This window comes from Phyllobates terribilis, unplaced genomic scaffold (genome assembly GCF_046119375.1).
Source record: "Phyllobates terribilis strain yellow unplaced genomic scaffold, ASM4611937v1 Scaffold_3__8_contigs__length_932513732, whole genome shotgun sequence".
Taxonomy (NCBI): domain Eukaryota; kingdom Metazoa; phylum Chordata; class Amphibia; order Anura; family Dendrobatidae; genus Phyllobates; species Phyllobates terribilis.
In genome coordinates this window covers 733,893,145-733,915,515 of record NW_027362763.1, presented here as the reverse complement: position 1 = coordinate 733,915,515, position 22,371 = coordinate 733,893,145, and the positions used below count along the sequence as shown (strand labels likewise).

The 22,371-nt window shown below is 40.4% G+C and overlaps 1 protein-coding gene across 18 annotated transcripts in view; it reads left to right on the top strand.

The window, feature by feature from the left end:
- The window catches only part of NRXN1 (neurexin 1), a 1,901,072-nt gene that overhangs the window by 1,673,328 nt on the left and 205,373 nt on the right, over positions 1-22,371 (top strand). The gene's annotated exons all lie outside the window — the stretch shown is intronic.

Sequence of the window (22,371 nt, the reverse complement as noted above, 5' to 3'; positions counted from 1 at the left end):
TCATGAGGCTCCCCCGGCGGTCTGTAGAGGGCCTAAAAATTGCCCAAATCGATGGGAACAGTGCTCAAATGACATGGGAACAGCAATGGGGAAGACCCCTGGAAGCATCTCTGACTCCCAGATCACTGCTGTCAGCAATGTGGTCAGAGTATTACACAACTTTTACGGACTCACAATAAAACATACAAAAAGCGAAACCAAAATGGATTTTCCTGGAAAATATGTTAAGGAACATCCTATCCAAGGTAATGACTTGTATATAACCAAAAACAAAAATACTCCTCCACAACTTGGGCTATGTTCACACGTGGCGTTATTGATGTGTTTTTGCACTTTTGCATTGCTTTCAACCAAGACGAATGCATTCACCAGGAAATGTCATTTTAACATTTTACAACCTTATCTGGCCATGTGCTGTGTGTCACATCATCAGACACATGCATACAGTGCTGAAAAGTCATGGGAACAGCATGGGGAAGACCTATGGAAGCATCTCTGACTCCCATGTCACTGCCTAGAAGTGTGCCCATCATATGTGATCCTTGGCGCATGCGAAGATGCTTCTCGCCGTGCACCTGTCATTGCAGACTTGCAACAATCACCGTCCATGTCCTTGTCCCACTGCACCGTTCAGTTGTCCCTACCCCATTCCTTGGAATGCAAGTGCAAGTATGCAGGCAGCCACCCACCCACAGGCTGCAATACTATACTGTAAATTTTTGACTGCTGCTTGCACTTGAAATGTGGCCTTTTAGGCTCGTGGAGGCGGAAGCTTTTGACAACCTCATGCCGGCGGCGGCCGAGTGTCCATACTCGGTCCCCAGCTGCCACTATATTTCCGGGTATCGCCTCCGCCTTCGACAAGCACGGGTCCCACAACATTAACCGTGCCCTCCCCAGTTCACTTACTGGGAAGGACCGCCTAACCACAAACACGTGGACAGGTGAATGTGGCCAGGGACGGTATGAAGCCAGTCCACAACTTTTTTTGCTAAGAGTTGTATTTAGCTCGGTGAAAGGACTGGCTTAGAGGGAAACCGTATCTACCCTGCGTGTCATTTCTCCCAGGAAGTCCTGTAATTTAGCTTGTTGCAGAATCAATTGCAGCCTGTCCAGCATCAACTCGCATTTGTCGGTGGTGCTTTGACTCACACACACATCTTTCTTTGCGCATTTAATTTCTTGAATACAGAGTTGGACAATGGCCTGATCTGTAATGCGTTTTGAGAAATAACATGCATAAGCATGGCCGATCCACAATAAAAAAGCAGCCATAGAGTGTCAGGGAACCTTCCCCCACACTTTTCTTAGCCAGGGCTGCTTTTCGGCTGCTTCCGTGTCTTCACCAAGAGGATGACTGACCATGCTGTCCTCCTCCTCCTCTCTGTCCTCTGGCCATTCACATTGAACAGACGGTATGACAGCTGTGCGGGTAGTACCGTCTATAGTGCATGAAACTAGCTCCTGTCCTTCCTCCTCCTCCTCTTTCTCATTGTCACCCAATCCACGTTTGGATGAGATGAGGCTTGGCTGTGTGTAAACACCCTGTATGGTTCCTTGCTCCATCTCATCGTGCTCCGCCTGCAATGCATCCTCTTTGATTGTGAGCAGAGAGCGTTTTAGAAGACAAAGAGAAGCGGGATGGTGATGCTAATTATGGCGTCATCACCGCTCACCATCTTGGTGGAGTCCTCAAAGTTTTGGAGGATGGTACATATGTCTGACATCCATGTCCACTCCTGAGGTCTTATGTGTGGAGTCTGAACTGAATACCGACGGCCTTGTTGATGCTGGTACTCAACAACTGCCCTCTTCTGCTCACAAATCCTTCCTAACATCTGCAGTGTAGAGTTCCAATGCGTGGGGACATCACACACCAGTCTGTGAGACGGAAACTGCAAACGCTGCTGAAACACTGCAAGGGCGGCGGAAGCTGTAACTGACTTTCTAAAATGGACACACAGGCAGTGTACTTTAACAAGAAGATCCGACAGCTCCGGGTAGGATTTGAGAAACCGCTGAACCAAGAGGTAAAGTACATTTGCCAGACATGGTACGTGTATGAGCTCGCCTCGCCTCAGAGACACCACGAGTTTCCGGCCTTTGTCACACACGACCATGCCTGGCTGTAGGTTCAGCGGTGTGAGCCACAGATCTGCCTGCTCTTTCAGAGCTGTCCACAACTCTTCAACATGTGAGGTTTTTCAGCTAAGCATATTAGCTTCAGCACAGCCTGTTGCCGTTTGGCCGAGGCAGTGCTGCAGTGCTTACAGCTTGTGACTGATGTGGTCATTTCGGAGATGGAGGCTGAAGAGGAGGAGGAGGCTGAGGAGGATGAGGTGCAGGAGCTGTAGACCGTGGGGGCAACCCTGATTGACCTAGGGCCCGCAATCCTTGGCGTCAGGAGGAAGTGTTCCGTCCCAAGGTCCGACTGGGTCCCGGCTTCCACTATGTTAACCCAGTGTGCCGTCAGCGAGATGTACCCTCCCTGCCCACAAGCACTTGTCTTCGTGCCCGTGCTTAGGTGGACTTTACCGGTAACTGCGTTGTTGAGAGCACGGTTAATGTTTTGGGACACGTGCTTGTGTAATGCGGGGACGGCACACTGGGAGTAATAGTGGCGGCTGGGGACCGAGTACCGAGGGATGGCCGCCACCATCAAGTTGCAGAATGCTTCCGTTTCCACGAGCCTAAAAGGCAACATTTTGAGCACAAGCAGTCGTGAAATGTGAGAATTTAGTAGTGTGGCCTGGGGGCGTTGGATGCATATTTGTGCTTACGTTCCAAGGACTGGGGTATGGACAACTGAACGCTGCGCTGGGACAAGGACATGGACGTGCTTCCGGATGCTGCTACTTGAGAGTGTGCAACAACAGGTGCAGGGCAGGAGGCGTCTTTGCATGCACCATGGACAGGGGATTCACTTGCATGCACAACAGCGGAAGAAGCAATGGTGCCACCCGCAGACACTGTATCTGGACCCTGGGGTATTGCCCACAAAGTCGGGTGCTTTGCTGCCATGTGCCTGATCATGCTGGTGGTGGTCAGGCTGGTCGTTTTGCCACCCCTGCTGATGCTGGCCTGGCAGGTGGTGCAAATGGCCTTTTTGGGGTTATCGGCAGAGTCTTTAAAAAACAACCAGACTCGGGAAGACCTAACAGTTGTACTGGCAACTTCCTTCGTGTTGGTGTTACGGGGAACGGTTGCCTGCCTTCTGTCTGCAGCCACCACACTGCTTCTTCCTGCCTTTTGGGGTGCTCTGCCTCCCTCCCCCTGTGTGCTGCTGTCCTCGCTCTGCATGTCCTCCTGCCAGGTTGCGTCAGTTACTACATCATCCACCACCTCGTCTTCCACTTCCGCACCCTGGTCCTCCTCCTGACTTTCTGGCAATTGTATCTCATCATCGTCCACCTCTTGTGACATTTTCCCACCATCGCCTTCGTGTGACCGTGGCTGCTCAAATATTTGGGCATCGCTACACGCGATCTCCTCTTTCCCCGCTTCAAGTGTACCAGACGAGAGGCCCGAATCTATAAATGGAATAGTGAACAGCTCTTCGGAGTGTCCAAGTGTGGGATCAGTTGTCTGATGCTCAGCATGGTGGGAGGAAGGAGGATCAGGGTGAGGAATATGCTGTCCAGACTCACGGCTACTGAGACTTGACCGTGTGGAAGACAGGGTGGTGGTGGTGGTGGCTAAGTGACTGGAAGCATTATCTGCTATCCAACCAACAACCTTTTGACACTGCTCTGGGTTCAATAGTGGTGTGCTGCGGTCCCCTAGAAATTGGGACAGGAAGGTCAGGCGAGAAGATGTGGGTGTTTGTTGTGGCACAATTTTGGCTTGCCCACGGCCTTGTCCTCGGCCTCTGCATGCACCATTACCATCACGTCCAGTTCCCCATCCCTCTCCACGTGCCTTGCCCATTTTAAATGGAGGACAGTATCTTCCACGCTCACTACAAATTACTGTTTGGAGCGAACTTATATGTGATGCGTGTGATAGAGAAAACAGAGTTTTAAATACCTGGTTGTAGGTAAGTAGTTTGAACAGCAAACTGCGGTGAATTGCTTCAATGATACACTAAAGGAAATTTTTAATGGAGGCCAGAAATGGCAGTATTTTCTGACAACGTATATGTGATCTGTGTGACGGAGAAAACAGAGTTTTAAATACCTGGCCTGTAGGTAACTAGTTTGAACAGCAAACTGGTGTGAATTGCTTCACTGACACACTAAATGAAATTTTTAATGGAAGCCAGAAATGGCAGTATTTTCTGACAACGTATATGTGATCCGTTTGACGAAGAAAACACAGTTTTAAATACCTGGCCTGTAGGTAAGTAGTTTGAACAGCAAACTGCGGTAAATTGCTTCAATGACACACTAAAAGAAATTTTTAATGGAGGCCAGAAATAGCAGTATTTTCTGACAACGTATATGTGATCCGTTTGACGGAGAAAACACAGTTTTAAATACCTGGCCTGTAGGTAAGTAGTTTGAACACCAAACTGCAGTAAATTGCTTCAATGACACACTAAAGGAAATTTTTAATGGAGGCAAATAAGCAAATAATGAGGATTAAGATCCAAAGAAAAGTATTCCTGGCCCCTGAGACCTTGGCCTTTGTATAGAAATATCTAACAGCAGCAGAAGACAGAATTGTAATGGAGCCTCTTGTGCTATATGCACTGCAGTCTGCTATATACACTGCCTGCCTATACACCCTGCCTGCCTAATATCTCTGCAGATAGTTTAGTCCTCAGAAGGACTGTTTGTTAAGATGGATATGTGTAATGTACATTTTTTCTCCCTACACTACCTAATACACAAGCAAATCTCTCCCTGACACAGCAGCAGCTCTCCCTACACTGTCTGATCTAGAGTGACTGTGACGAGCATGGCGGCGACAGGTCTGATATAGACCTGATGACGCTGTGCGACCAGCCAATCACTGTAATGCCCACACCCCACATGGCTACGGCATTACAGTGTATGGCAGGCAATCACTGCATGTTAATTGGCTCTCTAAAGAGCACCAAACATGCAGGGAGGGGACCTGAGTTCCCACCCGAGAAACCCGGAAATACTCGGCGAGCGCCAAGCATCTCGAGCAGTGAGATGCTCGGGCCAGCACCGAGCAGTAGCGAGCATGCTCACTCATTACTAGAAAGCAGCCATGCTTTTCTAATCCTGCGCAACCTCTTTAAATTGAAATGTCATAATGGCAGGTCCGTAGAATCATAGAATCAGAAAATGTTAGAGTTGGAAGGGACCTCCAGGGTCAACGTGTCCAACGTGTCCATCGTACTCAATGCAGGAGTCACTAAACCATCTCAGACAGATGTCTGTCCAGCCTCTGTTTGAAGACTTCCATTGAAGGAGAACTCGCCACCTCTCGTGGCCACCTGTTCCACTCATTGATCACCCTCCCTGTCAAAAAGTTTTTTCTAATATCTAATCTGTATCTTCTTCCATTCAGTTTCATCTCATTGCTTCTAGCCTTTTTGATTGGAAAGTCTAGAAAGTCCAAAAATTCCTAGGAATCCACAGAATGCTACATGGAAACACCAAGTACAATGCTAGTAGAGTGCTTCTGTATTTTCGATTGGTAGGGGTCTTGGTACCAGACAAATCATCAATCAAAACTTAGGACATGCCAAAAGTTTTATAGTAATGACAAAGTTTTCTTTAAGTACCAATCCAAAGCAAAGTTATATTATTTTCCTACAGTCTGTAACAATTACTTTACAGCAGAACTTAAGAGAGGAGCAGAACAATAAGTTAAAGAGGAAATCCAGGACTGTATAAAAAAAGTGCTTAAACATTAGCAGGTGGGTAGTTGCTAGCTTCTTACCTGTAGTGCCCGGTGCTGCTCTTCCCCGGCATAGAGCAGTCACAAACCACTCCTACCAGCGATTCAGCTGCCTCTTCTGATGTCACTTCGACAGAGCGGCTGCTTCTTTTCTGCACTGCTCTGTTGACGTCAGTCTGATTGACAGCCAGATCCCCACTACCTAACTGGGGGACCTGGCTGTCACTCAGCATGAGGTCGGCAGTCACACTCTGTCGACAGAGCAGTGCGGAAAAGGAGCTGCAGCTCTGTTAACGTGATGTCTGCAGAGGCAGCTGAATCACTGGTAGGAGCGGTCTGCCCCCTCTGTGCCGGTGATGAACGGCGCCGGGCACAACAGGCAGGTAGTCTGTCTGTTAATGTCTAGGCACATTTTTTTTACCAAGTCCCGTATATCCCTTTTAAGGGATGCCTGTAAATTCCAAATCATTTTACATCTCATAGTGGCTTCTCAAAAGGTTTTATTGGAAAGGAAGAGAGTGTTGAGAACCTGATAAAAGAGTTGAAGTGCTCAGCTAAGAATTGCTCCCCTTTGTTTCTTATCAGTTCTCCTCTGAGAGCGGAGTGAGAGATGCACCGATCCATAGAAAGTTTAGTAATAAGAACAGTTTTAAGCCTCACAAAATATCTCTGTATGTGAAAATTTTACCAATGTGTCTTTCTAGTCAATAACCCTCTAAGCCAGATACAGAGTAAATAACATATTTAGCAATTTAAAACTGCTGAAAGAAGTAAATAATTCAGTGTGGTATGCATGAGACACAACCATCAAACAAGATATTTGCTTAAGAAAATGATGTGAAATGAATGAAAATAACATTGACTATTATATTTGATCCCAGAATCTTTATGATTTCTTTCTTCGCGGCAACTGAGTTGAAGATTATACAAAACGCAACAATTTGTAATGGAATACATTTTTACATTGCTTCTTATCCCATTCGGTCTAGTGTGATTCGTAGTCTATACTGTACACAACTATGCAACTTTGTCAGAGGTATGATAGAAGATAGTACTCATAGTTGGTGAAAAGCAGTTTTGGGGAAAAGTTTTTAGCGTACATTACTTCAATTGGGGTTTTTTTGGCACTCCACTGTCGAAGTGGATTTATTTGTAATTATATAACCTTTGGAGGGGAACTCTGCTTTAATTTACCACTTGTAACAGATGCATAAGATACATAATAGCACAAATGGAGAGAGGGCTAGAAATGATCAAATCTTTTGACATGCAACTTCAACAAATTCTACAAATTCACCCCTCCTACAAATTTGATATGTGGCAAACAAATTCTTCTAGAATTGCAGGTCTTTAATGCAGATTCAGAAAAAGTAAAAAAAAATCATAGAAAAAGGGCAGCCTTATTTACTAACACAAGATCACAATACTAATGCACTACATAATGCAGCAGCCTATTGCTTACAGCCTTTTGGCCTGCTGCATCCTGTAGAGTATTAGTATTGTGACCTTGGCTTAGTAAATATGTCCCCTTTTTTCTGTGATGTTATTTTTATTTTATGTCGTTTTCAGTAAAGCATAGCCTAAGTGATGTCAAAGTGACGGCCACGTATATGCATGCATTAATGGTTACGGGTAAGCGGAATGTAACGATTTTTCACTGCTGTTTTGTCACATATACTATCTGTACAGTATATTGAGAGTTTTTTTTTATTTTTGTCTTTATTTCTGTTGTTAAATTGTGAGCAGTGACATCCTCTCATTAAACATATTTATCTCAAAATGATTGCTGAGCTGCATTCCCTGCCTCAGCTTTTATACGGGCTATAATAGGCTACGCTATACTATGGGATGCACAATACTATGTAATAGCTGTGATGTAATAGATGCAAGGCAGTATTGTGAAAACCACCTGGTCATGTCCGAGGTCATGTGAACCTTCTCTGACTGATACATCCTTTTGCATTGTGTAAAAAAATGGCAGACATTTTTGGCAATTTGCACAAATCAAATTGCAACTTGTTTGAATTTGCCAGGTAGTGCACAAATTCAATTTGCATCAAATCAATTAACTTATCTCGAGAGAGGAACTGTGATTAGTTACTACCAAGATTATAAAAAATAAAGGATTGTTCTTATCTCTAAGTGCTAAAACGCCTTCGTAGTTTTTGGAGTTTCCTGTATTTTTTAATTTCTCAACCAGTACATCTCATAAAACTCAAGACTTCTCATCATTGACCCTCACCTGCTGAGAAGGGGAAATGAGTATTCACTGTATTCAGATAATAATTTTGAAATATCGCAAAATCATGTTAATCTGGTTTGTGCAATAGATTATATTAGGGAAAAACAGTATTAATAATTGTTTGAAAGCATAAGTGTCTCCACTAGACATTCCCCCAAATACTTACTGTAAAGTCAACTTTTAGTAGGAGGTACACTGTGTTGCATTTGCTTACTAGCCAAGAGTTAAGGTCTTAAATTTTCAACATAAGATAAGTATTGGCCAGAATACCTGTAGCTTATTTGTATGAATGTTGTATGAATGATCTGAATATCCACATGCCAGAACAAACTAGATGATTAGGGAGACAGTTGAAAAAATGTAAAAAATGCCAGAATGGTCTCGTGAAAATGGCAAATCATTAGCAGCCTCCCAGCAATCATGCCATATATGTATAGTTTCAGACAAAATGGACAAAAAAATAACAACCTGACGTATTTCATTTTTAGAACACAACAGTCAGCTTTCAACCATTGTGAACAAACATTGAGGTATATTTGACCATATTAGTCAAATAAAGGGAATATTTCACCTAACCCTTTCCAAAATTAATCCAGTCAATGGAGAAGCCCAGAAAGGATGCCACTGTTTGGCGTTTTGGGTAGATATGTCCAAGAAAGTTAAAGAATCCAGCTTCCAATATATAAAAACATATCAAATTTGATTTAACCTATTAAAAAAGTGAAAAAATAGACAGACTTTGGAAAAGGTTGGAGCGAATACCCTCTATAAAAACCAACATGTTTCGAACGTTACAGCGTTCTAAGCCCTGTTATACTTCTTAGACATATTGACCAAAAATTTTGCCTTTTGGCTGGCTTTTATCTTCTGTATGTGGATGGCTTTCGTGATAGATCAGAGCAGATCAGAAATCAAATAAAATATTTACCTAATTTGGGGATTAGGGGAACAAGCTATCCCAGCTCAACCCATTCTAGTAAAGAGTCATCATTCACTTTACTTGTTGAAAACCCTGTATTTTGCCAATTTCATAGAAAGCCAAATAAAGAAGCACGCCCATCAAAGTTTTTATCCTCTTAATATATTGCAGTCATCTTATTATATAGCACTGTGTACTTACAATTGCTCATTTTGCCTTTCTATCCAGCTAATTCTTCTCTTTTCCATTAGGTCTATGACATCACAGTTCTATGTAGAAACAGGAGGTCAATTTCACTGCATGACTCATGAGTCCCTGCAAAAGTTCCTGACAGGGGGGAGGGGGGAGCAGCTGGGTCAGGAGTTGAAAAGGGGAATGATTTTTCAGGGAAAAGAGACTTCCTGGTTCTACATAGAGAAGAGAAAAGAGATGAATTATCTGGGTAGAAAGGCAAAATGAGCAGTTGTGAGTACACAGTGCTATATAATATGATGATTGCAATATATAAAGAGGATAAAAACTTTGATGGAAGGAGGAGGAGTGATTCTTTAACTAAGCAGCATGTTTTTGGCATTTAGTAGTAAACCTACAAAAATACGAAGATAACATACAAAGAAATGTTGCCTTTGATCAAATTTCAACTCAGATCTCCAGTGCTGCAAAACCAAATTGGTAGCCCTTAGACTACCTGACTGCCGGATTTCTACATATTGATCGAAACATAGTGAATATTTTTTGTAAGAGGTGACAACAACTCTGAAATTGAGACTGACACCTTTATAACCTCTTTGCAAATGTATTTGAGAAATACTCTTTTTTCGATTATATTTTGTTTAGACACCAACATGTATCCCATTCAGTATTTCTTATATATATTTACACCTTCATTATAATAAATATTCTACGCCTTCAGCAAAAATTCATTTAAGATTGTTGAGATCCGCATAGGTCATTGAATTAAGTATCTCCTGTTATTGATACAAATTGTAAATGCTTAGTCACTAAGTTATTCTTTACTAGATATTTGGTAGGAAAATGTAATTTTGTATAGAGAAATAACGGTGCTGAGTGGATAATAAGATTCAGCCGGCTGCTGTTTGCAGCTTTCTACCATATGTCTTCTAAAACTGTTGCATTTTGCGAGGTGGTTCCTAGGGCAATGGTGTCATGTCAACTATTTATCACAGAAATCACTGGTGAAGCTAGGCAATCGCAGTACATAGATCTTAAGGTAGTGCTTTGGTGCTCAACTGGGTAATTTAAAGAAAAGGGTATATTAAATCTGTTGCACATGATTTATTAGCTTAATTTTTTTTCAATATTCTTTTATTTTCTTTATCCCATTTCCATTGACTCAATGCAATTTTTAGTATTTAAGTAAAATCAGGTTTATTTCTAAACACACAATCCCCAAGGCCAAAAGCTATTTTTTATTGTATGGTTTGGTATTTCTGTGCTGAAGGGTTGAATTCTATATTTCGCAGCGAGAGACTTAATTATGCATTTCTGCAAATCATTTGCACTTCCTTAAGTGATATTCTGCTGCAGGCCAAAAAGGCTTCTCACATCTGCTAGCCACTTAACTTCCCCTCCTTCATTTCAAGAATCTTTCTTAATTAAATAAGAGCTTGGAGTTGTCATCTGTGAACTAGTATCTTCGAATGGACTAAAACCTTTCCAATGATTTTTTCTTTTTTTTTTTAGTTTAAGAAAGTTCAAGAAACTTTTTGAAATGATCAGACTTTTAATCTTAATATATTACTTTTTTATTTAAATGAATAAATATATGATATCATAAAATAATTCTAAAAATAATAAGAATAGTAAAATTAAAAAAATAATAAAAAGTAAATGAAATGTAATCTAGACAGCTTCCAGCAAACCACATTATATATTTTATTTATAATACTTGCCATTGACAGTATTTTTTTTAAAGCTTTAAATTAATTATATTATTTAATGAGCCCAAAATGATCAATTATTTCTCAATTATGTAAGTAACTATTTTCATAATATTACACAAAGGGTTATACAATTTTCCTACATAAATGAAGCACATGGCAACATTACAGCCAGTGCTATGCTATGAAGCTGTGATGCAAGGTTGGACTATGGTTGACTATGCTATGTTAAAGGGGTTGTTCACTACTGGGACAACCTCTTCTCAATCCATGTTTCCCTCTTGCAAAATAGCAACACGTATACTCACCTCCGATGCCGGCAAAATTCCAGTGGTGTCGGCACTAGCTCTCCCGGGGATAATGTGACATAAGCAGCAGCTCTCACATCCTCCATAAGTACGTGATATGTCTGAAGGTGGGGAGAATAAAGCCGGCACTAATTAGCCACAGGGATCACGTGACACAACAATGTCAATCTATCTCTGGGAGAGTCAGTGCCGATACCTCTGGAATGGCACGGGCACCAGAGGTGAATATACCTGTTATTATTTTACAAAAGGGAAACATAGGAGTTAAGAAGGAGTTGTCCGAGTAGTCAACAACCTAATTAACATAGCGTACCATTACCGCTTTCTACACTGTATATGGCCAAACTACTAAAGCATATATAGTGACAACCTTATTATATGAGGCATGATCCTTACGATATATAATGCAAATCTAGGGGACCATGGGGAATTGTATTAGTACAATTACCACCACTTCATTTATTAGGCCAGTTTCCAAACATTTTTACCATGGAGGAATCCATGCCAAAAATGTTCTCCTCTTATGGAATCTCAAATCTCAACAACATCCCTGTTTCCTACTATAAAAAGAGATAGCTATTGCTGTTGCTGCCTTTTAGTCAAGCCATAAAGTGATCTTTCAATCAAAAACAAAAATTTACTGTATAGATCGTCAGATTGTATCTGGTCCCCTCCTTAAACCAGCCATTCACATAAGATAGCATAGCTGATGACTGAACATTTGTTGACCAAATGGTTATCTCTCCGGACTCTCCCAATAGGAAAAGAGGAGAAAGCCATTACCAGACGCCTCTGAAACCAAAGGAATCAGGCACTGAAAATCCAACTACCTGATATTTGCTTCCCTATTTGTAAGGAGAAGGTTGTAAGGCCCCCATAAACATCAGATGGTTGGCCGGTCCTGCCAAAGTCTTTCATCAAATTTATATGGTGGTTTTTAGAAACAGTGGAGCTGCTGTGACAAAATTCTTGTCCCTGGTCTACTTATTTCCAATATTGTTTCTAGGTACTCATGTAAAGCATTCTGAAAAATCTAAAGGACTCCATAGACATTAGATTATTTTCTGCCAAACCCGTCAATTTTGATGGATGCAGCTGATGCTCAAATGTGTAATTGGGCGCCAACTGACCAATGGTCAAGAGAGATGTCGATCGCGCATGTCTGATTTCAGGCTGCCGATCAAATTGTTCTTTCCAACAGAAGCTGCCAACTGATGTGTGGCGGTCTTATCATAGAGATCACAGGAGCGCCATAGGCCTAACAAGTACACTTGTGTGTGGGAAGAGTTGGCAGAGATGGCTGTTGACCGAATAACCAGTCATAGCATTGTTCAGCTGACTGCCATCTAATGTTTATAGCCAGCTTAAGACATGCTCTCTCCACCCCTACTGTCTTCTGATAGGACCAATGGCCAACTTTGTTCCTAAGGAGTGCACCAGGTATTTTAAGTCACGTATAGTAATTTTTTTTTAGTCCAAAAACATTTACTAGAATAGGCAGCATGGATTTGATGCAAATATCTCAGTATTGGCATTAATGAAATATTTACCTGTCTTTAAAGTTTAGAATTTTTCACTTTTGATGAGTCAGTAGAATAAGAAAACATTAAAAAATGCAGGAAAATGAGACAAGATGCTAGCAGCGGGCTTAATCTCACATTTCATTCACAGTGGTTATTATCCTTTTCGGCTTTTAAAGGTTAAAGACGAGAAATATTATTACCATACACAGTAATTCTATGTATTTTGCTCACATTACAACTCTGGAAAAAAAAAAAATCACAAATTATAAGCCCATAGCCTATGCTGTGAACTTCTTGTCCAGTTGTAAAAATGATACACTTAATGTTGAACCCTGATGATCATCTCATGTATGGTAATAGCAGTATAATTTCTTAAAAGAATAATAAATATATTGGAAATATGGAAACTATTTTGATTGAGGAAGGGAAAGGAAGATATTGCCCAATATTCTGTGATGCCGGTAATATCATGATTTTATCTAAGCTCAGTTCTTTCTGTAATATTTTTATTTTATCGTTTAGAACTTTTTAATAGCTAATTATTTTTTTCTTCTGTCAGACTTATTATTACTTGCTCTGGTGTTACAGACGTTTAAGCCGTGAAATATGTTAAGAAAAGGGCAAAATAAATTGTGGTTATCAATTTAATCATAGCTCTATGTAAGAGAGGCACAGTATCCAAAAACTAATTTTCAACCCTTACTGTAGAACCCCATCTCCATTAAAAATAGTATCTGTCCTGGGAGACCTCGGTCTTCCGGATTGTAGAAAATACTACATGGCGGCAGTCCATGCCAGAATACTCGATTATGTTCACCATCAGCATGGGAAGCTTTGGGTTCATATAGCACAAGCTATATGTCCAAGGGCATTAACTACACTCCCCTGAAACCCACATCCCACAGTCCTTAAACCCTCTGAACAATCCTACAGCACATACTGTACAATCCTATCCCTACGTCGAGATAATAAGAAGATCTCTCTAATTGACCCACTGAACCCAATCTCAGACAATCCCACCTTTTTACCGGGGCTATCTTCCAATCGATTTCTAGGTAGAATTAAATATCACCCACTTCACTTTGCTCATGTACTATCTAACGCATCTTTAATACCCCTCAACGAGATATTTCAGGACTGCTCTATCCCTCCAAGAGCCAACTATGACTGTAGACAATTGCAACGATTCTGTTCTCATGTTAGAAACGATAGATGGCTCAATAGGGATCTTACAAATTTGGAAAAACTGTGCCTGTTGTCATATCCACCCTTGCACTCCATCTCATTGCTCTATAAACACCTATAAGCCCATATTACAACTGTCAGACGAGCCTATTGCGATGCATGGGAAAGAGAACTGGGCAAATCTTTTGAAGACTCGCAATGGGCTAAATGTTTTCAATTTGCTCACAAAACTTCAATTGCAACCAAAGCTCAAGAGACCTCTTTTAAGATCATCTTCAGATGGTACCGGGTTCCCATATTTCTTCATAAGTGGTTTCCCGCAGTATCAGATAGATGCTGGAGATGTGGAGTGAAAGAGGGGACGATGATACACGTTTGGTGGAGCTGGCCCATAATAAGAGGTTTCTGGACTCAGGTAATTCAGACTATTAAAAAAATGACTAGTCTCTCTGTGCCTGACTCTCCTGAATCTATTTTGCTCTTTATGATCCCAACTAGTTTCACCAAATACAAAAGGTCTTTAATAAGCTACCTTATACAGGCTGCTAAGAATATCATTGCTCATCACTGGAAAAGTACTTCTCCACCTACTCTGGAGGAGTGGTTCTGTGAAATAGCCCTCCTGAATAGGATGGAGCATTTGATTGCCCAATTCCCCACTGACTGTGATAGATACTGTGAGACTTGGAGAGACTGGATTGAATCCCAGGAATCCGATGCCTACCATCTTTCATCAGACTGATATAACCCACCCTTTTTCTGCGTTTCCTCTGTGTACGGATTATGCTCTGCGTTGCTTCGCACCTGGCTGCACTATGTATGGTTTCCATTGGATTTTAGTAACTTCATAATTCTAAAACTGATGGCTCAAAATGTTCCCTTACCTCCCTTGTCTTCCTATAACTTGATGTTTTATTGGACGTTATACTTATATACTATGATATATTGAAGTTGATATTGTCCTGTTTATTCTTTTTTTTTTGTATTTTTGTAATAAAAAATTAGTTAACCTTTCAATAAAAATTGAATTTTGAAAAAAAAAAAAAAATTGTATCTGGCCGATAGGCTATTTTTCGCCTTACATCTTTCACTTGCAATCTCAGTGGAATGGGATGGATGTTGATGGATGTTGACTATTGCTTTCCTACAGTGGTAAAACCGATGGGCCCGCTCCTATCTTTCTTTTACAATACTAATACAACTCCTTATCCCAACATTCATAACAGGCTTCAACTCACACCACAACTACTAGATGGCCACATATTGAAATACAGTATATAGCAAAAACCTCTCCCAACAGAGTATCACAAAATCAAGTTGTTTTTTTTTCAATGTTGGTTGAGTCAAGAGAAATGTAGGACACATTTTTTCAATGAAAATGGTGGTCCTAGATGGTACTTCACATTGTGTTGATGCCTTCAAGTAGATTTCTAGTCTAGCTTATTGAACAGGTGGGTAGGACTGGTGTCATTACTCACCATTGTAGTCATTTCCTTCATTCCATTCTAAAGTAGTGAGCTAAAAAAGGGGTTCAAGGTAATGGAGGACAAGGAAGTAATTTTTTATTTTACTAACAACCCGTACCTATTGGTGTGTCTAGTGTGATTGCTAGTTAGGAGACTAGATAATGAGACATTTCTATATGAAAAATAATGAATTGTAAGAGATTTCCTCATGTTCCGATTGCCAAAATTTGTGATTTTATCTCTCTCAAGGGCCACATAAAACTTGAAGGGGTATTCTGGTCCTAAGTATATATCGACAGTACTATATATGACATAATCTAATAAGTAGGGTTTCCATTTCTGGAGCTTTCACTATTTAGACAAAGAGAATCCTCTGTTCCACAATTTAGCACATCAGAAACAAGTTGTCAAGATGATCGTACAATGAGCACAGCTATCCTCATAGTTGAGAGTTACTGAACACAGAAGAGTCAAAGATGGTTGGGGGTCACACAGAATGGCATCACTGGCCACATGTGGCCGACGCACCACAGGTGGGCACCCCAGCCCTAGCTGAACCCTCTACATTGATGATTTTTTAATGGCATTTCTTGTGAAGTCTCCTTCTAGTATAACTGCTTCATTGATGTAGCATGAAGTTCCTTGGCCATAGTGTCAATACTATACTTAGGCCACCCCATAATCATTTTTTTATAAAATGCAATGCAGTATGTGATGGCATTACATTCTATTGTTTTTATACGGTGTAAAAATATCCATAAATTACATAAGAGATTACACAGTAGAAAATCTTATAATTTATTAAAAAAGATTGTATCCAATATTTGATCTCCTGTTTATACTGTAGAGTGATGGTTGCAATTAGTCAACATCAAACTCTCTGATCAAAAAATTCAGGACTTGTGATCAAGGGTGCCGGTATGCAAGTATTCTAATTGAAGCTACAATAATGATGATAAGTTTGATCTGGCAGCATTAACATGAACATATGGATAGCATGTAAGCAACACAGATAAATATGGGAACAGGGGGTGAGATGTGATGTAATGGGGCCCTGGAAAGTTCTACAAATTTGTAATATCCTTCAAGGTTTTCAAGAATTTTGATTATAATAATTTCATTGGAATATTTAACCCCTTTAAATCCCAAGAGCTTGATACGTATTAGTACGTCTTTGCGATCGCGCTCGCACACAGGCTGTGCGGGCGCGATCGCCGCCCTGTGTCAGCTGATTGTCACAGATGACAGTCTGTGCTATGTGCAGGGAGCGGTCTCGCACCGCACCTGGCACATTAACCCCCGCAATGCTGCGATCGACGTCGATCGCAGCATTGCAGGGGCAAGGGGAGGTGATCGGGATAATCACCTCTCCTGTCGGCGTCCAGCGATGTATGCCGCGGCTTCCCAGATGTTTCCATGACGACCCGATGTCGTCATGACAACATCCGGGTCACCAGACAGCAGGAAGATATTTTGGTCATGCGCAGTGCATGACCAAAGTATCTTCTGCATCTGCAGCGCTGACAGCCTGTATAGCACAGGGATGGTGCTCCATCCCTATGCTACACAGGCAATCAGAATAAAAAAAGTGAAAGTCCCATAGTGGGACAAAAAATAAAAGTAAAAAAGTGTCAGAAAGTGATAAAAAAAAATTGTAAAAATATTTAAAAAAATAAAAAAAATAATCTATCAAAAATAAAAATATAATCAAAATATAATCAATAAATATTATTCTGAAAAAAAAAACAATAAAAGTACACATATTTGGTATCACCGCTTCTGGAATGACCTGACCTATAAAAGTGTCCCACTAGTTAGCCCCTTCAGTGAACACGGTAAAAAAAAAAAAAAAAGAAGCAAAAACAATGCTTTATCATCATACTGCCAAACAAAAAGTGGATTAACACGCGATCAAAATGATGAATATAAATAAAAATGGTACTGCTGAAAATGTCATCTTGTACCGCAAAAAACAAGCCGCCACACAGCTCCATCAGCCGAAAAATAAAAAAGTTATAGCTCTCAGAATAAAGCGATGCAAAAAACTAATTTTTTCTATAAAATAGCTTTTATTGTGTAAAAGCGCCAAAACATAGAAAAACAATATAAATGTGGTACCACTGTAAATGTACTGACCTGAAGAATAAAGCTGCCTTATCAATTTTACCACACGCGGAACAGCATAATTTTTTTTTTTTAAAAAAGTAATTCTTGAATTGTTGGTTTATGTTTATTCTGCCTCCCAAAAATCGGAATAGAAAGCGATCAAAAAATGTCACATGCCTGAAAATGGCACCAATAAAAACGTCAACTCATCCCGCAAAAAACAAGCCATCACATGACTCTGTCGGCCAAAATATGGAAAAATTATAGCTCTCAAAATATGGCGATGCAAAAACTAGATTTTAGAAAAAAATGCGTCTTTTAGTGTGTGACAGCTGTCAACCATAATAACCTAATATGATTCTGGTATCACTGTAATCACACCAACCCGAAGAATAAAGTCGTCTGATCACTTATACTGCATGAGGAACAGCGTAAAAAATAAATTCTCGGGTTTGGGTCAGGGTTGTGCTAGGGTTAGGGTTAGGGTTGGGGTTAGGGTTGAGCTAGGGTTGGGCCAGGGTTAGGGTTGGGCTAGGGTTAGGGTTGGGCTAGGGTTAGGGTTGGGATTTTTTTCAAAAGTAAAAAAAAAATGACAATATGGTGACTAGTATTGAGCGCAAGTGCTCGCTACTTGAGTTTGCATCGGGTGCTCAGGTAAGCACTGAGTATCGCGGTTGCTCGAGTGACATGCTCGAGTCTCCGCCCCATACGCTTCGCGGCCAAAAAAACCTTGCGGGGATTGCCTGCCATGCACGAGCGATCCCCACATGTTTTTTTTGGGTGTCTAATAACCGTGAAACATGCGGGCGGGGACTCGAGCATGTCACTCGAGCACCCACGATACATGGTGCATACCTGAGTACCCGATGCAAACTCAAGTAGCGAGCACTTGCGCTCAAGACTAATGACAACTTATTCAATATGATGACCTAATGTTATCAAATTCTGTGTCGTACCTCTGGGTTCAAAATGTTCACTATACCCCTTGATAAAATCCTTGAGGGGTGTAGTTTCCATAATGGGTTCACTTTTGGTGGATTTCCACTATTTAGGCACACCAGGGACTCTCCAAACGTGACATGGCGTCCTCTCTCGATTCCAGCCAGGCAGTAAAAGGTAAGGGCTGGGACACTGATTTCAGTGATGTGTCACTTATTAGGCTGTGTGCTGTTGTTTCAATGCAACCAGTGTTTTATCTTCAGGACATTATCACTGCTGGACTAGCTGCCACGTGCCTCCTGGTCCGACCACGCCCCCAGAATTGATTAGCAGCTTACTGTCAATATACGATGTACACAGAAAACTGCTAATCAGTGGTGTGGGTGGGGTTAGCTTTCTGAGCACTGATACAGAGAAAACTCTGTTTGTATCACAACTGCTGCAACTAGTAAACTAAAGTGACACATTGCTGGAATCAGGGTCTCTTTCCCTACAATATGCTGCACTCAGATGTTGTAGCAAAAACCTGTGACAGATTTCCTTTACTTTCCTTTCACTCTTTTTTTTTATTAAATTTGCAAACGTTTCTACATTTCTGTTTTTTTAAAGTCAAGATGGGGTGCAGAGTGTAATTTAATGAGAAAAAAATGAACTTTGTAGAATTTACCAAATGGCTGCAATGAAACAAAGAGTGAAAAATTTAAAGGGGTTTGAATACTTTCCATACCCACTGTAAGTGATGGGTAGGGATGAGTGGACCCGTGGAAGTTTGGGTTCGTCGGGTTCGACTGAACTTTGGTCCAATGTTCAGTTCGGGTACCAGAACTATACCTGAACTTGAACCTGAACCCGAACCCCATTTTCCAGTTCCAAACTTTGGAGCTGGAAAATCTCATTCTCTCCTCCCCAAACTCCCGAACTGTAAAGCAGACTTCTAAAAGTCCATGTTCAGAGCTCAGCACCAGACACTAGATGTCCAGTACAAACCCCAAACTTTACAGTTCGGGTTCGCTCATCTCTAGTGATGGGTCCTCCTGGAAAATATACTCAATATTATAACTTTTGAGAGTCTTGGAATATAAATGGGACTTCTAAACTAGACAGCCCAAGGGACAATGAAACACTGAAATTTATTCATTTAGAATTTCTCGAGAAGTTTGACATTAGAAGTTTATTTCTCCCAACTTTTCCTAATGCACAAGTCTAAAAATATGCAAGTTAATAAAAAATTAACCTCAAGTTTACTAATCGGGAAACTGAGTGACATTTTTCCCCATTTTCTAATGCATTTAGCATACATTTCCAGCATATCTTTTTTTTCTAGCTTACATTATATTTTACCCTTAGGCTAAAATTGGAAAACTATTGTGATCAGCATCTATTAGTGAGCCAGTGAAGGTACATCATTACATATATATTGTAATTCTGACACCCGCGAGGTAACCATGTCTTGAGATGTTGAAACTCCACACCAGCCTATCTTTAAGTTTCTACATTTGTCTGTTAGTACAGGATTTCAATGCATAATGGAAAAAAAAAAAAAATGAATCTCAGTATGAGTTCTTCTCACATAAGATGAAATTAGGGTATTAGTGTAATGTTGCAGACTTGATTCATGGACGTGCGCACGCTGCGTTTTGTATTTTATTGTGATTAACAAAAATTACAACCACATGCTTTGTATGCCACTGCTGATCTTTTTTTGTGATACTTATCTGTTGCATACTTAAATTTAAGAGCAAATCTGCTACCAGATGTAATTCTAAACCTTTGGAATAATGTAATATCATTGAGTATATGGAGTAAATTAAAAATCCTATTCATTACTACAGATTTTCACCATGGCACCATGATCAATATGCTCTGCTCTCATTTCAAAGATGTACCATGCAGAGTTTAGTAATCAGAGGTATAAGGGGTAAGGTTTCTCCTTGTGGAGAGTGACAGGCCTGGCATGCCAGTATGAGACTTAAACACTTTGCATGCCACCTACTGGAAGTAGCAATCCTACAAGTCATTATCAACCCTTTATTGAGCCTTGAAATATGACTTAGGATAAAAGCCAAAGCAGAATCTCAATTTGTAGACACAGTGTTTTGGGGTATACTCCTCATCAGTACAAAGTATGAGATCTGATTTGGCTAGGTGAGAGGATAAGACTGGGATCTAAGGGGTAAGGTTTCTCCTTGTGGAGAATGACAGGTTTGGAACGCCAGTATGAGGAGACTTAAACAAAGTATGAGATCTGATTTGGCTAGGTGAGAGGATAAGACTGAGATCTAAGGGGTAAGGTTTCTCCTTGTGGAAAGTGAAAGGTCTGGAACGTCAGTATGAGGAGACTTAAACACCTTGCATGTTCCTCTGGGAAATTAAATATGCAAATTGTCTCTTCAGAGAGAATTGACTGTTCACCCAGCAAAATCAGATCTCATACTTTGTACTGATAAGGGGCAATACACCAAAACACTGTCTGCAAATTGAGTTCTGATTTGGATTTTAACCTAAGTCATATTTCAAGGCTCGTTAAAGAGTTGATAATGACTTGTAGGATTGCTGCTTCCAACAGTTGGCACTAGAGATCAAGTCCTCTTCCTCTCTGCAGAGACAATTTGCATATTTAATTTCCCAGAGAAGCATGCAAGTCTCCTCATACTGGCGTGTCAGACCTGGCATGTGACTCTCCACAAGGGGAAACATTACCCCTTAGATCTCAGTTTTAGCTTCTCACTCAGCCAAATTACAGTAGATCTTATACTCTGCACTGATGAGGGGAAATACCCCAAAATATCGTGTCTACAAATTATGATTCTGATTTAGCTTTTAGTCTAAGTCATATTTCAAGCCTTGTTAAAGGGTTGATATTGACTTTTAGGATTGCTACTTCCGATAGGTGTCACTAGAGTTCAAGTCCTTTTCCTCTTTGAAGAGACAATTTGCATACATAATAAGAGGTATAAACTCTTGGTATATATGGAGAATTTCACATATTGAATAGCAATAGATTGTATTTGGACTCCAAAAATTGTTATAGTTTACAACTGTTATATTTTCCAATTTGGAATTTTTAACCCTTATACATTAAACTTAAAATGTAAATTCTTTACATACAGTAGTTCCATCTTTTCTCTACTGGCGGGGAGAGCAAAGCAGCTGCTGATTGGCCACAGGGTTCACGTGACATCCGCCCCCTTTTCAAATCAAGGGGACAACCTCTTTAATGCACTCACACTACACAAATTTATAAAGGATTATGAAAATAAGAATTAGCTTGGAGCTCTTCTTTAATATCTTGGTCAATTATGGCATATCTAAAAAAATTGTCATAAATATCCCATAGGTTCTTGCTTGCCAACTTTTGGAACTCCTTTCAAAGTAAATGGGACAGACTTCAGATTTGTGGTCACCTCTACATTTAATGTTTTTCCAGAAGGGAGCCTGTTTTTGAAATTAGTATGGGTATGCTATACTTACCTAATTAAAGGCTTTATTAGAATATGAAATATCCTGTTATTTTGAATATAATGAAACTTGAGCTTTACAATGGAACAGGGATACATTGTTTCTTCAACTGTTGTTCTTCTTTAGAAAGTCTTGGTAGCTGATCATCTCTTATTTTTTTTTCTCATCACGCAATTACTGCATACTAATATTATAGAAAGAACTGTTCTCCTTGAGCTTGAATTGTTGGCATTCATTGGTTTATAGAGTTTGCACAAAGTTTCAGAAATTTGAAATTTTCAGTCACACATCGTTTTATGCATTTCACGAGGCAAGAGAAAGAGAAAGAGTTTAGTTCTCTTTTGTAAATTGCAAAGACAAAGAGAAAAATACAAATTCAATCCGTCAGTAAAAGTACAGTAACTGATTTAGAATATCAATTATCTATGAGTAAGATGTCCTGGGCTTAGTGAAATGTCAAGAGACTTGCTCCCGAAAAATAAAACCCTAAGAGAAGAAAGAAAGCTATA